Genomic DNA, 13,802 nt, shown 5'->3' with positions numbered 1-13,802 from the left:
TCTTTGAGACACTCCCCTCTGGCAGGAGGCTGCGGTCCTTCAGGACCAAAACCTCTCGCCACAAAAATAGCTTCTTCCCATCTGCTATTAGCCTCATCAACAAGGCTAGAGAGCCCCACTGTTGCTGATCAATTGCACCAATCACCAGAAAAAATTCCTTGTATGTGAAAGCATACTTGGCAATAAAACTGATTCTGATTCTGATTCTGATTCTGATTCTGAAGCTACAAGCCAACAACCATTAACAGTATTCCAATTCAAGGGCTGTATTCTATGAAGACTGATTGCATCACAGTGGTGTGACTGGTCCCATTTCGAGGGCTCCATCCACTGTTCCCTTCTTTCCTAGGCAATGAAGGCTTCAACAGGTAGATTGTTTGTGACCCAACATATCCCAAGATTCATTGTGCAGTGGTAAGCACTGGGTTACAGCTCATTTGAACAGCTAACAGTACAACTGTTAAAAAAACAAGGAAATTAAAGCCTCAAGTTTTTTAAAAAATGAAAGAAGTTACATGTTGTCAAGCTTGCTAGGCAACAGGAGTGGTGCTTTGTGACGCAACAGTAAGGACGGGCACAGATGGTGCAGCAAAAGTGGAACTCCTTCATGTGCCAGAGTGTCTCATTTCAGTTCAGCCTTTGCGGTCTATGATGGCTATGAAGACCATGTCTTGTAAACTACATCCTCTGGAAGATGGAGCCCCTGAATGTCAGCATCGGAGCTAGTTCGGAGAAGAGGAGAAGAAAGACTACAGACCACTTTCCTTGAAGAACCAAAGAATGGTGAGGATCCACAGCATCAGAGAGGAGATAAAAGCCCCAAAGTCCCACTACAAGCAGGGTAAAGAAGAGGATTGAATTGGCTTTGCCCTGCTGATGTATACAAAAGGTGATTAGAGCCGTCCCCCTGGAAGAGTGCCACTTAAGATGCCATCTGGAACAAACTGCCTTTATCGCCAACTCCTACAAGTTCAGCAAGGAGTTGCTGGGGCAGAGGCGCCGTGGGAAACTGACTTGCTTGCTGGAAGACATAGACCAGCATCTGAAGAAGAGGTAAACTTTGGACCCTTATTCCTCATAGAACTGCCTCAGCTCAGCTTTTATTTAGGGTGTCTGGTGTGAATGGCTTTCTCCACATCAATCCATCATCCATCCATCAATCCATCACCCATACAATCCATCCATCATCTCTACTGGTTTAAGGTCTGGACTTTGACTGGGCCAGTCCAGAGGGTGGATTTTCTTTGTTTGAAATCATTTTGTAGTTGATCTATTTCGATGTTTAGAGTCATTGTCCTGCTGCATCACCCAGCTTCAACTGAGCTTCAGCAGGTGGGCAGCCACCCTGACATTATCCTGTAAGATACAGTACCATCATAAAATTAATTTCCCCTTCCCCTCTGTTCAGGCCCAGAGGCAGCAAAGCCCTAGATCATTTTTCTTCCCAAACAATTCAACCATAGTTTCAACAGTTCATAAAACATTTTCCCAATAGTGTTGTGGAGAGTCTAGCTGCCCTTTGGCAAATTTAAGGTGCCATGATGTTTTTTTGGAGAACCATGTGTATGATAGACTCATGAACAGAGATGTCACCCAGCTCCAATCATCCCATTAAGCCTTTAGCTGTTACTTTGAGATTCCTTGTTACATTACTGATCATTCTGCGTTGTGCTTTTGGAGTCATCTTTGTTGAACGCCCAGTTCTAGGGAGAGTAGCTACTGAACTTTATCATCTCCTTTCATTGATGCATTGACTTACTGTGTAGAAACTGCAGAATAGTTAATTGAAACAAAACAATTAATGTAAATATATGAACAGAGATTTCTGTTTTGGGGTTTTTTTTTTGTTTGTTTTTTTTTAATAGTAGTCTGGTACATGTTGCACAAGATGTAACCAGTAGATCTGCCATGTGTAATTGGCACACTTGAAAAATGGACATGAAAATGTTTGTCACTCCAATTACAGACAGCATATGGAATAGATACCAGCTGCTTTCAAAGACAGATGGCGGTAAATACAGTCACCAGTGTAAAGGAACATCTCTAGTATAGGCCACCTGCAAACTAAATGGTGAAGTAAAACAGGCAACAAAACACTGACAAAAAAAAATGAAACTAGCTTACCAGTGATTGCACTGTTAGCACTGAAATTATTTAACTACGGTCCAGTTTAACCTGTTTTGTTTCAAGGAAAGCGTGAGGAAAGTGCATCCTGTCTGTCACAACTGATGCTGTGTTCTCAAGTTTTATCTGATTGACAGCTGAGAAGAGTAATATCACTGTACAGTTTGTCATGTAGAGTGACCAGAGCCTGAAGGACATCATTCAGCTGGGGAAATATGTCACTGCAGCTTAACATAATGTTCAATAGCATCATGTCCACCACCAGAGAAAAGTATCCACTGGCAGGTTGTTGTAAGGCTGCATTAGCATCCACATCCATTTACGTACTGTTTGACAGGGAAAATAGCACAGGTCATGGTGCAGCCTTGAGAATGATGAATTAACTTTTTCTCTTCCTCACGGCATTGTGATGTGACAAACAAGCAATATGATTTGTTTCGAGAATGTGACTTGAGGTCAAGTAAAAGGTGCTGGCCTGATTGGTATTAAAAATTCAGATTTAATGTTGTGTCTTGTGAAAACTTGTGATTGGGTGGCCATGAGCCCCACCCCACTCATATGGCACCAACACAAACATAGAGCCCATAGAATTGTTTTCTGATTTTTCTATTGGAAAGACCAAATAATTAATGTGTCTTGCAAAATGGATACAAATCACTGTTGGAAAACGAATCATTTTTCTAATTTGGCAATTCTATGTTTGAGGACTGGTTAGGTTTAGGAAAAGGAAAGATTTTGGTTTGGGTTAAAATGATTATTTCATGAAGGTTGGGGAGCCTTATTGTCATGGTTACAATAATAACCTTGTGGTTAAGGCTTAGGACAATTGTGCTCTTGCTTTAAAAAAAAAAAACAATCCATCCTGAACCCCTCTCTCATGGACTTTGTTTCTCTACCACAACATCATATTACTTCCTTCTGCACTCCATCAGAATTCCTTTGACACTTGGACATAAACAGGTTTTAGGACTTGGGCTGAAACAATTGATGCCTTCTTGGAAGGACAACAGGTCAATCTTTTTTCCTCACATCAGTTTAGCTTTTTTTTCATAAATCTAGATTATAAAAAATGTATTTACAGATCTGTTTCCAGTTAATTTATGATTGGAAAGCGTAAGAAATTACCAAAATGTACCACATTTCTAATGAATGTGAAGCAGTTGAGCAGCAACACTAAAACCAAAGGAATATCTAATTGAAAATCTTTGCCAATGAATGGTTTGGAGGTACAGCATTATGCGACAAAATATATTTTCCTAATTTGAAATAGCAGCACATGACTGTGTAGAAGATAAGGTCAGGTTGAAGGCTCAGGCCCTGCAGGAAGGTGACAGAGCTGTCACAGCGCATCCCCTTCAAACACAGAATCAACTTCTGATGCCAATCTGCTAAACCTCATGTAAACAACTTGATACCAGAGATAAATAAAGAAGATAGACAGTAAATAGAGTGAACAAATCCGTGTGTGTGTGTGTGTGTGTGTGTGTGAGAGAGACAGAGAGAGCAGCAAGAACTAGTGCATACAACCACAAGAGCATAGATTTTTATCCAACAATGGTTTTACTCATGTCAAACAACCAATTGTTCAATAAGTTAAGAAGTAAAAAATGTATATGTCTTTGCACAGACATGCACTCTTACAAACGATCTCTACTACACAGTGCAACCATATCTTTGTTGTTGCACATTCAGAGGAATTACATACATTTCTTGGAGACTTACTCAAACCTTGACCATAAATACGACTTGCCTAACCTGAATTCTGAAGCTGGGCTCAGAATACAAGAGTTTTAGTCCGATTTAAGCTTCATTCACCCTTCTCAACAACTGGAGGAGAAATTTGGCCCTGGACCTTAGTTGGTACTGATGTTCAGCCTAGATTATCTGGTAATGTGAGGGGTTCACTGATCCAATTTTAAACTTTCCAAACAGTTTGCAGACTCATCAGGGCCTCCCTTATTAATATGAATTATTACAATAACACATGTTTGATATTTAGGAGTTAAAACTGGGATGATAATAACTGTGATAACGTCAGTCCCAGAGCAGCTGGCTGTGTTGTCAAGCAATGGTAAACATTCTTGCTAATGTTAGCTAGTTTACTACTGATGACAGATATTAAAACTGACAGTTAAAATCTCACCTCCAGTTCTCACTAAAGATAACCTGTGTTGACCGCATCTTCCCACCTATTTTTTTTCATCCAGACTTGTTCAGCCTTCATTTTTTGTTTTTTTTCTTACAGCAAAAATTTTCTAACATTACAACAAGTTGTTGCACCACAGTCTCCATTTTATTTACATCTGCTTCCCCATGAAATCACTTGAGGTGGGGCATTGCTCCCAAGATCCTCCCTGTGGCATGATAATCTAAGTAATATCCTCTAGTATGTGCATGTTTTAGATTAGAGAGAAGGACATCTGTGAAGTTTTTCCTTATAAACATGATGCAACCTGATTTCAAAATTGGTTTCATGTACAGGCCCTGGTTCCATGACCCGGGCGTGGCCCATGTACTTCCACATCTGGGCAGATTCCAGCTGTTATACTCCAGTGTTGGCTGACAGCTGGAGGATGTTCTGTGTGTGTGCCAGAATTGGTCCAGAGTTGGAAGTAGCATCTAACCATCATGCTATATATGGGCCAGACTGGCCATGGAAATAGGGCCAGAAGAAGCACAAGCATGTGGCCCAAGCACAGGCCAGATGTATCTTGCTGTCTAGGTGTAGTCTGAGCCAGACGTAACCCTAACCTTAACCTAAAACTTAGCCTAGCCTTAACTCGACTTTGCCTTTTGTCCCCATAAGTCCCCATAATGTGAGTGTTTAAACAGATTTAGGTCCCCACAACACAAGTCTTATCTTTGTGAGGACACTTATTGACATATTGCATTACCCAGCCTCTTACCCTAATCTTAACCATCACAACTGAATGCCCAACCATAACCTAAACTTAAGTCTAACCTGAACCATAAATTTAAGTTTTAAGTCTCAAACAGCCATTTGAAAGTGAGGACCAGCCAAAGTGTCCTTACTGCAATGGTCTAAAACTCTAACTGGTCCTCACATTGCATACAAGCACACATACACGCACACACACAAACTCTCACTCACTCTCCTTTAGCAGCAGTTTTTCCTCCCTCTGAATTAGTCTGGTATAGCAGCAGTGCTGATGTGATGGGAAGTGACAGCTACTATGGACTGTTTGGACTGGATGTGATCCACTTGGCTCACTGCTGATCAAATCTCCAACAACAGACTATTAACTCCAAGCAAATTGCGCCAAGTAGGTTAAAGGGAGCCTTGTCTGTTTTAATATCACTGATATCTCTATTTGTTGTCAGGGTATAAAAAGACTCATCCCGCTTAGCAGGCGCTTGATAGCAAAAGCACATTTGTCACAGTCTCTCTCTCTTGCTCTCTTTCTACTTTCTCTCTCTCTCTTCCACAGGGGCAAATCAGCTCATAGTGTCATTTTACCTCACATTTTATAGACCAGCAGATTTGTTTAACCCTTTCCTCCTGGAGAATTAACCCCAGTTTCTTAATTCTCTGCTTGAGACAGTCGTTTATATATATATATATATTATTGGAAATAGGTTGCTGAATTTAATGCCTCTGAACTATAGCCTCAAAACTGAAGTAAACAAATAATAAGCAAATAAATAAGGAAACATGTATGCATTAACGATGATCTTGGATAACTTGCTTGCTATTTAATTGTGCTTTAGACACAAACCTTATGTCCCACTTATTTGCTTTGCAAAATCTGTTTTGGAGCAAACAGTTTCTGCATGGATTTTATTTACTGGAAACGTTTTTTTTCTAGTCCAGAAAATGTGACATTCTTGAACTGCAAATAATTCATTGGTAAGAGAGGGTGTAGCATAACAACATCCAGAAACTTTGGTGTATGTCGTACATAACAAGAAATCCTCTGTATCAAAATGTATCCTGTTGTTAACTAACTCATAACCAGGAGCTGGGACTCTGCTTTGACAGCAGTCAGTTTGGAAGTAAAAAGATAGAGCATCACTGGCTCCACCTGGGATTAAATGAAAATAGATTAATCTATAGCTGTGCCCCAAATAAGGGTCAAGGATGCAGTCTGTGAGGGTGTCACCCTTTATAGCCGTAATAGACCGCAAAGGCTAAAATCCACATGCTCTCTGTTGGAGTTGTTTGCTTTGATATTATTTTCATTACTGAATAAATGAATCTTGGGATAGTTTGGGTCATGAAGGATCCAACCTTTGGAGCCTTCACTGCCAAGGAAAAGAATGACGCATTTCTCATATAGTCACCAAGACAGCCCAGTTGTGCCACTGTGACGCAATCGATCTTCAGATGCAGCCTCCTAAGGATGTGGCCCCTGACATGGGACACAGTTTTTTTCTAAAAAGCCTTTTCTAAAAAATCTGAAATATCAGAAATTGCTTATTGCATTACATCTTGTGCTACAGGCTAACTGGGCTTGAGCAACGTGAGAAACAATTGTATATTGCAGTTATAGTAACACACATTTTTCAAAACTGCTCAGTTTGTTTTAGGAACCAGCAGCTTGGCTAATGTATTAATGTGCCCAAAACCCTTCATGCAAATGGACCACCTCTCCCCTAGAACACTGATAACAATTGTCGACCAACAGCAACACTTTGTCATTCATTACACAATGACCTAAAAATTAATCTAACCACAGATAGTAGAATAATATATATCACTGTTGTCTTAGGGGTTATCTTTTAATTATACATGTATTTTTTTTGGATTGAAGCAAGAATACATAACAGGAAAACAATGCTTATTTGTTGCATGGAGTTTCAGTAGGCTACCTTTATTACTACCTTTCACTATGACACAGGAATTAATTAGAAATGCTACAATACGTTACAAAAAATGTTGGGACCATTTTCAGCTTTTTTGAAACTACAGTAATTCCAGTAATGCAAAAGTCCTTTGGACCACTTTCCCCACTGTATATATATATTCACTTCACATACTTGTATAGGAATGCTACAGAAATAGTAGCAACAATGATAGTTAATCCTGTCTTCTGCACTTGGTTGACATCACACCTTATCTCCTCTCTTGTAATACCCCTGGGAAAGAATCTTTTTGCACACCTGATCCATCCCTGGCAGTCTTCTGCAGATATGCCCAGACATCCAGTGTTCATGTCATGTAAGAAGGGCATCTGATCAATGTGGCTGGTGGTCATAAACTTTCCACCTCCAGGAGTAAAGGAATTCCACTGTGGGGTAGAGGAATGGCGAGTAAGTTGTAAAGAAAAGTGACACCATCCTGGGATGGGCTGTAAACCCCCGCTGTGTCTGGAATGGCGAAAGAATGGCGAAACATCATATTGTTCCCCACAACAACAAAGTGCTCTGTCCCTCACAAGTCTTTCATAGAAGTCATCAAGAAATGATAATAGGTACTCGGAGTTCTATATCCCAATTAGGACCTAATTCATTTTCAAATTGTACAACCAAATATTAACCAGCTGTCATCCCTTTTTTCTTACATTATAGAATATCTTAATTTATAGATTTATATAATGATATATATCCACAAAATTAGCATGAATGGTATGCATAATACATACTCTGAACTGACATCAAAGACTATAATAAGCCTGAAAAGTATTCAGCTTAGGATCTTCTTCCACTTTGACCCAGTTGTAGTCACACGAGTTATGGGTGGAGTGTTTTTTATAGCTGAAAGATCAATACCGAGCAGTAAACAGTGTCACTGACAACAGCCTCTGAAAGTCAGTTGAGGATAGTAGGAGTTGTTCATAAAATGTTTGAATCATGTATCTTTTATGTCAGTCAGTTTTTCAAATATATTTGTTTTCACAGATTATTAGAAAGTCCAACACTGTATCTCAATGAAACATCCAGTGAGTAGATGATAAAAATAATAATTTGACAGGACCGGTATTTTGTTGTATGAGAAAGGTCAATGTAGCACTGAGCCTAACATAACAAATCTGTGTACAGGGCTGACACAGTTGTTTATCACGCCTTAGCTGGGGTGTGCTCTTTCAGTTGAGGCTCTGAGCCATTGGATGTCTCTTTAGTGACAGTGAAATCACTGCACCGCCTATGTTTATATTTGCCACTGAAAACCCTGGAACTCCTGGAAAAGGATTTTACAAAAAGAATAAATACTTTAGAAAGGAAATACTTAAAAATGTCATAGTCTGCCCTGAAGGGACTATTTCTGCGGACAATTTTGACTCTTTATGTTTGGACTTTTGGTTGATTTCCTGCTTTATTACGTAGCTTTCCTCGTGTGTCCTGTCTTTGTCTTGTTTTCCTGCACCAGTGATTGTCTGCCCCACCCTGATGTGTTACACCTGTGTCTTCTTTCTTGCCCCTTTGTGTGTATTTTGTTTGTGCTCCTAGTTGTCTTTGTCGGTCCGTCTGTTTACCTTTGTGAAGTTTCCCTTGTGGCTCGTGCTCCTGTGCTCCCAGTCTTTTGATTTTCTTTTTCCCCTGTGTCTCCTTGATCTTCAGTTTTTGGTTCCTGAGTTTTATCTCATTTCTGGATTATTTCTTAGTTATGCTTTGTGTGTGTTAAAAGTTGGTGTTCTTTATTAAATTATCCATTTCCCACTAACCCCCTTTTTTGTTTGTCTGCATTTAGGACCTGGCTTTGTTAATACAGAGTGAATATACAAGCATGGAGGATGGAGGTTCCTCTTAGGATTGAATGAGGATGAGTGCTGTATGTGTATGTCTGTAAGTGTGTATGTGTGTTTTTGTGGGGTGGGGGTAGGGGTGTTGGTGGGTTTTTCAAAATTAAATCGCTCCCCACTTCCTTGTAGAAAGAAAAATCAGTTGTGACATTCTCCAGACAGTGTACACCACATTTAATTAGCACAGAGACATGTGGGAGAACGCCAAATTATCCAATAACTGAGGAGTAGTCACTGGTTGGTTAGGCCAGGGTGCAGGAGGGCAATGGGGGAAGCAAAGGGAGAGTAAATGGAAGATAATGGGGGGCAGTAGAGGGGGGTAAAAGGGAGGCAAGCGAGGGGGAGATGAGATTGGAGAAGATGAGGTGAGAGAGGGAAAGTGGTGAGAAGGTGAGACAAAGGAGAAAGACAGGGAGGGCAAGGGAATGAGTTCTGTGTGGTAGCGCACGGCTCCTGTCCATTTAATTTGTAGTTTAGCCTAATTTCTCACTGCAGATGCCAGTAATACCTGACAGCAGCTCTGCGGCTATTTGTGCCATTTACCATGTATCAAGCTTATGCTCTTGCTGAATGAGGCACCCACAACACTAATCTTATCAAGTGAAAGTAAACTCTATCTTCAAGCCTGAGAGGATGGGATTACAAAGGTTTTCTTCTTTCACTTTCCGGCGAAGTCTCCTTCACAGATATGGGAGGCAAATGTAAAGGACAGTGTTAGAACTGTTAAGTTTGTTCTCCTGTGAAAACAGACACCAGTGTACACTTTCAAAGATTTTTCTTTCTTTATTCTGTGTGTGTTCTGTATTTAACCCTGAAATATAACCAACCAATTGCTTATGTCAAGCAAGTTTCAATCAAATTGGTTTTTATACTGAATGGACATGAATGAGTGAAAAACAACTTGCGTAAAGGAAAACACATTAAAAAAAACTAAAACACTCTGCCATGGCTCTTTAAATAGAATGAACTGAAACTAAATTGACTGCCATTGCCATTAGAACCAGGACTGGAGGACATCAAATTGTCTTACCCAGGCTGAGAAGCATTCAAACTTCATTGGGTAGAATAGTTTTCAAGACAATGATAATCATTTTGTCTTATAAGAATCTCTTATCCTGAAAATAATGGAGTTAATTCTGAATAATAATGGAGTCAGAGACTTGTCCCAAAGCCACTCCCGTGATTTCTTGGCTGCATGCTTTGAGTCATTATCATGCTGAAAGCTGGTGCAGGTCAGGAGGCATCATAATCCTAAGGGAAAAGGCCAGTTCCATCAAATCAGCCTCCTAAAGGTTGAGGGCAAAATCTTTTTTAGTGTTGTGGCTCACAGGTTTGCTGGCTATCTAGGAAACACTTTATCAACACATCAATGTGGAAAGCAGGGATTCCACGCCTTTTTGGGCATTTGGAGCACACAACAGATATGGCATCAAATACAAGCCCCTAAAAGGGATGGAAGAGTTCCTGGACTTCACCAAAATTTTCAGCACGATTCCTCACATCCTCTCCTATCCCAACTGATGTGGCCACTGATCATCTAAAAGGTCCCAGTCTTGTAGATTAAGAGGTGAGACAACACCTGGACTCCGGACACCAGATGTCATCGATGAGCCCTTTGGAGGTGTTGTGATTTGTGATTATTGTGAATGCTCCAGTTATTAAAGGTAAAGCACCTAGGTGTTGTCCAGTTTACTCCAGGCACCAAAGTTGGATTGGCCATCAGAAGCAGTGAGACAAATCCTGGTGGGCTGCCACATTGGCAGGCCAGTGGACAGTGGACATAATTCTACTGGGCCGGTCAGTCTCTTTACAACCCTTTCTGACCCTACTCTCCCCAGAGCTGCTGGGACGGCATCCTCTCAGGACCTTGTGATGTACAAAATGCTTCAGTGTAGGGATGGCATTAGCCATGTGATGAGCAGTGACTGGTGTCCACCAGACATATTGTCTGGAGTTCTGCCCAGAGAGTTCAAATTTTGTTAGACTACATGCTCTTAGAGTCCTTTAAATGCCATTTGACAAACACCAAGCTGTCATATGCCTTTTACTACTGCTGCTCCACCATAAAAACCTAATTGATGGATTGTTGCTTAGATGGTCACCAGGCTCTCCATCTCTTCACAGGACCTCTGAAGCTTTGTTAAACTGACAGATGGTTTCTTGGTCACCAACCTGACCAAGGCCATACTTGCTGGACAGCCAACTGTAGGAAGAGTCCTGGTGGTTTAACAATGAATAAAGTCACTGTGGAACACTTGAAGTTAAATAGTTTCATACCCTTGACCTGATTTATGCCTATCCACAATTTTACTCTACAGAGAGTAGAGTTCTTTTAATAAATCAAAATAATTTGATTTTATCTATTTGTAGTTAAATCTAGAACACAATAAACAGCGCAAAAAGAGATGGCATCTGAATACTTTATGAAGCCACTGTTCATTCAAAGATGTGTTTATGTACACAATATACAGTAACAGCATGAGATTTCTTGTTATTAAATTGGTACAAGCAATGGAATGAACATGATCAAAACAATGATAAGGTGGAAATAAACTTGAAGGTGGGAAAGCAGGTTTATAAACATGAGTTTTCTGAAATGAAGGCAGACATTGAATCAGCTGCTCAGATATCATCAGACCCTGATGACTTCATGTTACCCATGAAACCTATGCTATGACCTCCTTTTTTGTTTCCTGTTAACTGGGCACAGAAAACCAGTTGCACAGGTCAGTCTAGCAGTGCAGCTTCATGCAGTGACACACTTTGTATGATTTTTGTGAGATAACTCCAGATTAAACAATTCAAAACTTCTATAGAAGTTGCTCGCTTTTCTAGTTGAAGCAAAGAGAGAAGACGTTTACAGCCCCTGAAATGTGCATCAGGCCCCAGGGAAATAGAACCACTCGGATCACTTTGTACATTGCTTTTTGGCTATTTTCCATAATCCTGTTTTACACTCATTTTCTCTTTTCATTGTGTTCATTGTTTTGTTCTTTTGCCACATGCTCCTTTGTCTGATAGCAAGCGGCGTCCCCCAGGGCTGAAAATGAAGACAACATGGAAGTGACAAAAACTGCAGTTCTTCAAATGGCAACTTGAGGTTGACTCCAAAAGTGAGTCAATCCCCAAAGACTCCCATGTTAAAATGCTCAACTTTACAGCAGAAATAAACATTTGCAACCTGCTACAAAAAATGGTTTTAATTTCTATTGCTAATTTCCCCACTCATCAATTTAAAGTTTATTAAGGCTTAAGGTTCTGCATAATTGAGGGCGTGCCGCTTTGAGTGACAGGTATGTAAGCATATGCTTGCCACAAACCAGCATTCACCGAAGTCTCGGCTCCACACTACCTCTTTGCCCATTTTTGGATTAGCCAGGAGTTGGGCGGAGTCAGGCTCTGCCAAGATGGTAAGGGAAAAGCAGCAGATTAGCTTCCACTGTTTCTCGCTGTCATTACTCAGTATTAGTGCTGCACTTCAGAGTACATTTAACAAAATTTGTATGATGGTTTAATGATGTCCAAGAGCTGCAGAGCAATTCATTTAGGATTACTTAAATGAATTGGTGTTTCTACATTGTACATATATATGTGTGTGTGTGTGTGTGTGTGTGTGTGTGTGTGTACGTGCGTTCGTGCATGCATGAATGTCCCATATGAGAAACAGAGATGGAGAAAAAGAAACTTTCTAATTTTTAATTTTGAAATTGAATTAAGACTGAAGGGAGGAAAACATAGCTCCTCCTTACAGCTTGGTGTTCAAAGCACTCCAAGACATCACACAGATGACAGCAACAGGATTGAGATGGAAAAGGAAACATACAGAGAAGTACAAGTAAGACAGACACAGACAAACAGCATCTTTCTGTTACATCGTGAAAATTCACTCATCTCCTCTGAGTCTGATTGATCCACACGTTGAGCTGAACAAACCCCAAGAGAATAGTCTCTCTTTATCCAACCCAGCTAACATGGCTTTACCAGTATATTGTAACGCCCCAGCTTTGAGTTATTTCAGCATTTCTACAGCCACCAACAAACTTTTAAAAACTGCAACATTTGCCAAGAGCAACATTTTTACACATAGATGCACCAAGATATTGAAAGCAGAATACATTTCATCTCTACAGTCCTTTAATGAGAATGATACTTTTTGCCCATAAGCACCACCTCAACAAAACTTAACAGTCTGTCTCCACAGGATGTGTTTTAGCAATGTTGTCCTGACCACACCCCTCTGTCACGGTTTGTACGAGGCAACAGAAAGGAGGACCCAACTGCAGACACAGGTCAGGCAGGCCAGAACAGTTCAGCGATTTGGAGGAGATAATAATAAAGGCTCACAGGCATCATCCTCATTAAGTCAGATCTAGTTGTAGAGTGACATTTTATGGTCTCATATTGTGATATCTGAGCATTTTCACATGATACCATATCAGTTCAGAACGAAATTCGGGTCCAGCAGCGTACAAAATAAATGATATTTGAAGACAGACCCTATAATAAATAATTAGATAACCTAAAAGTCCACAATAATAGAACACATAGTTAAAAAAACCAAGCAGCATGAAGTGCATCAAAGCCACATGCAGTCGCAGCCGTACAAAGTTCAGCAGTACAAAGTACAAAGTACAGACTTAAGCCAGAGAGTTCATAAACCTCACAGCCTCTGGAAAGAAGCTGCACCTTAGCCTCATTGTTCTGGCTTTGAGGCTGCGCCAGTCTCCTGCCTGAGAGGACGGGGTTGAAGAGTTCGTGTGCCGGGCGTGTGGGGTCCTCCATGATGACGCTCTGCTCCTGCACCTGCTGACATGAGTGTCCTCCAAGGAAGGGAAGCTGCTGTTGGTTATTTTTTGAGCAGATTTAACCACCCGTTGCAGTGCCTTCCAGTCAGCTGCAGAGCAGTTCCCACACCAAACAGTGATGGAGGATGTCAGTATGCTCTCCACCACACAACAGTAAAATGAGGTCAGGACA

The 13,802-nt window shown here is 40.6% G+C and overlaps 1 long non-coding RNA gene across 1 annotated transcript; it reads left to right on the top strand.

Annotated features, from left to right (window-relative positions):
• Positions 1-236: 236 nt before the first annotated feature.
• On the top strand, positions 237-13,091 carry LOC139625495 (uncharacterized). Its single transcript, XR_011691900.1, has 2 exons — positions 237-1,053; positions 11,847-13,091. It is a non-coding gene; the product is annotated as an uncharacterized lncRNA (long non-coding RNA).
• The last annotated feature ends 711 nt before the right edge of the window (positions 13,092-13,802 follow it).

The sequence above is a fragment of the Trachinotus anak genome, unplaced genomic scaffold (assembly GCF_046630095.1).
Source record: "Trachinotus anak isolate AG129_WGS33_773 ecotype Australia unplaced genomic scaffold, CSIRO_AGI_Tana_v1 ptg000009l, whole genome shotgun sequence".
Classification (NCBI taxonomy): domain Eukaryota; kingdom Metazoa; phylum Chordata; class Actinopteri; order Carangiformes; family Carangidae; genus Trachinotus; species Trachinotus anak.
This window is presented reverse-complemented; position numbering and strand designations above follow the sequence as displayed.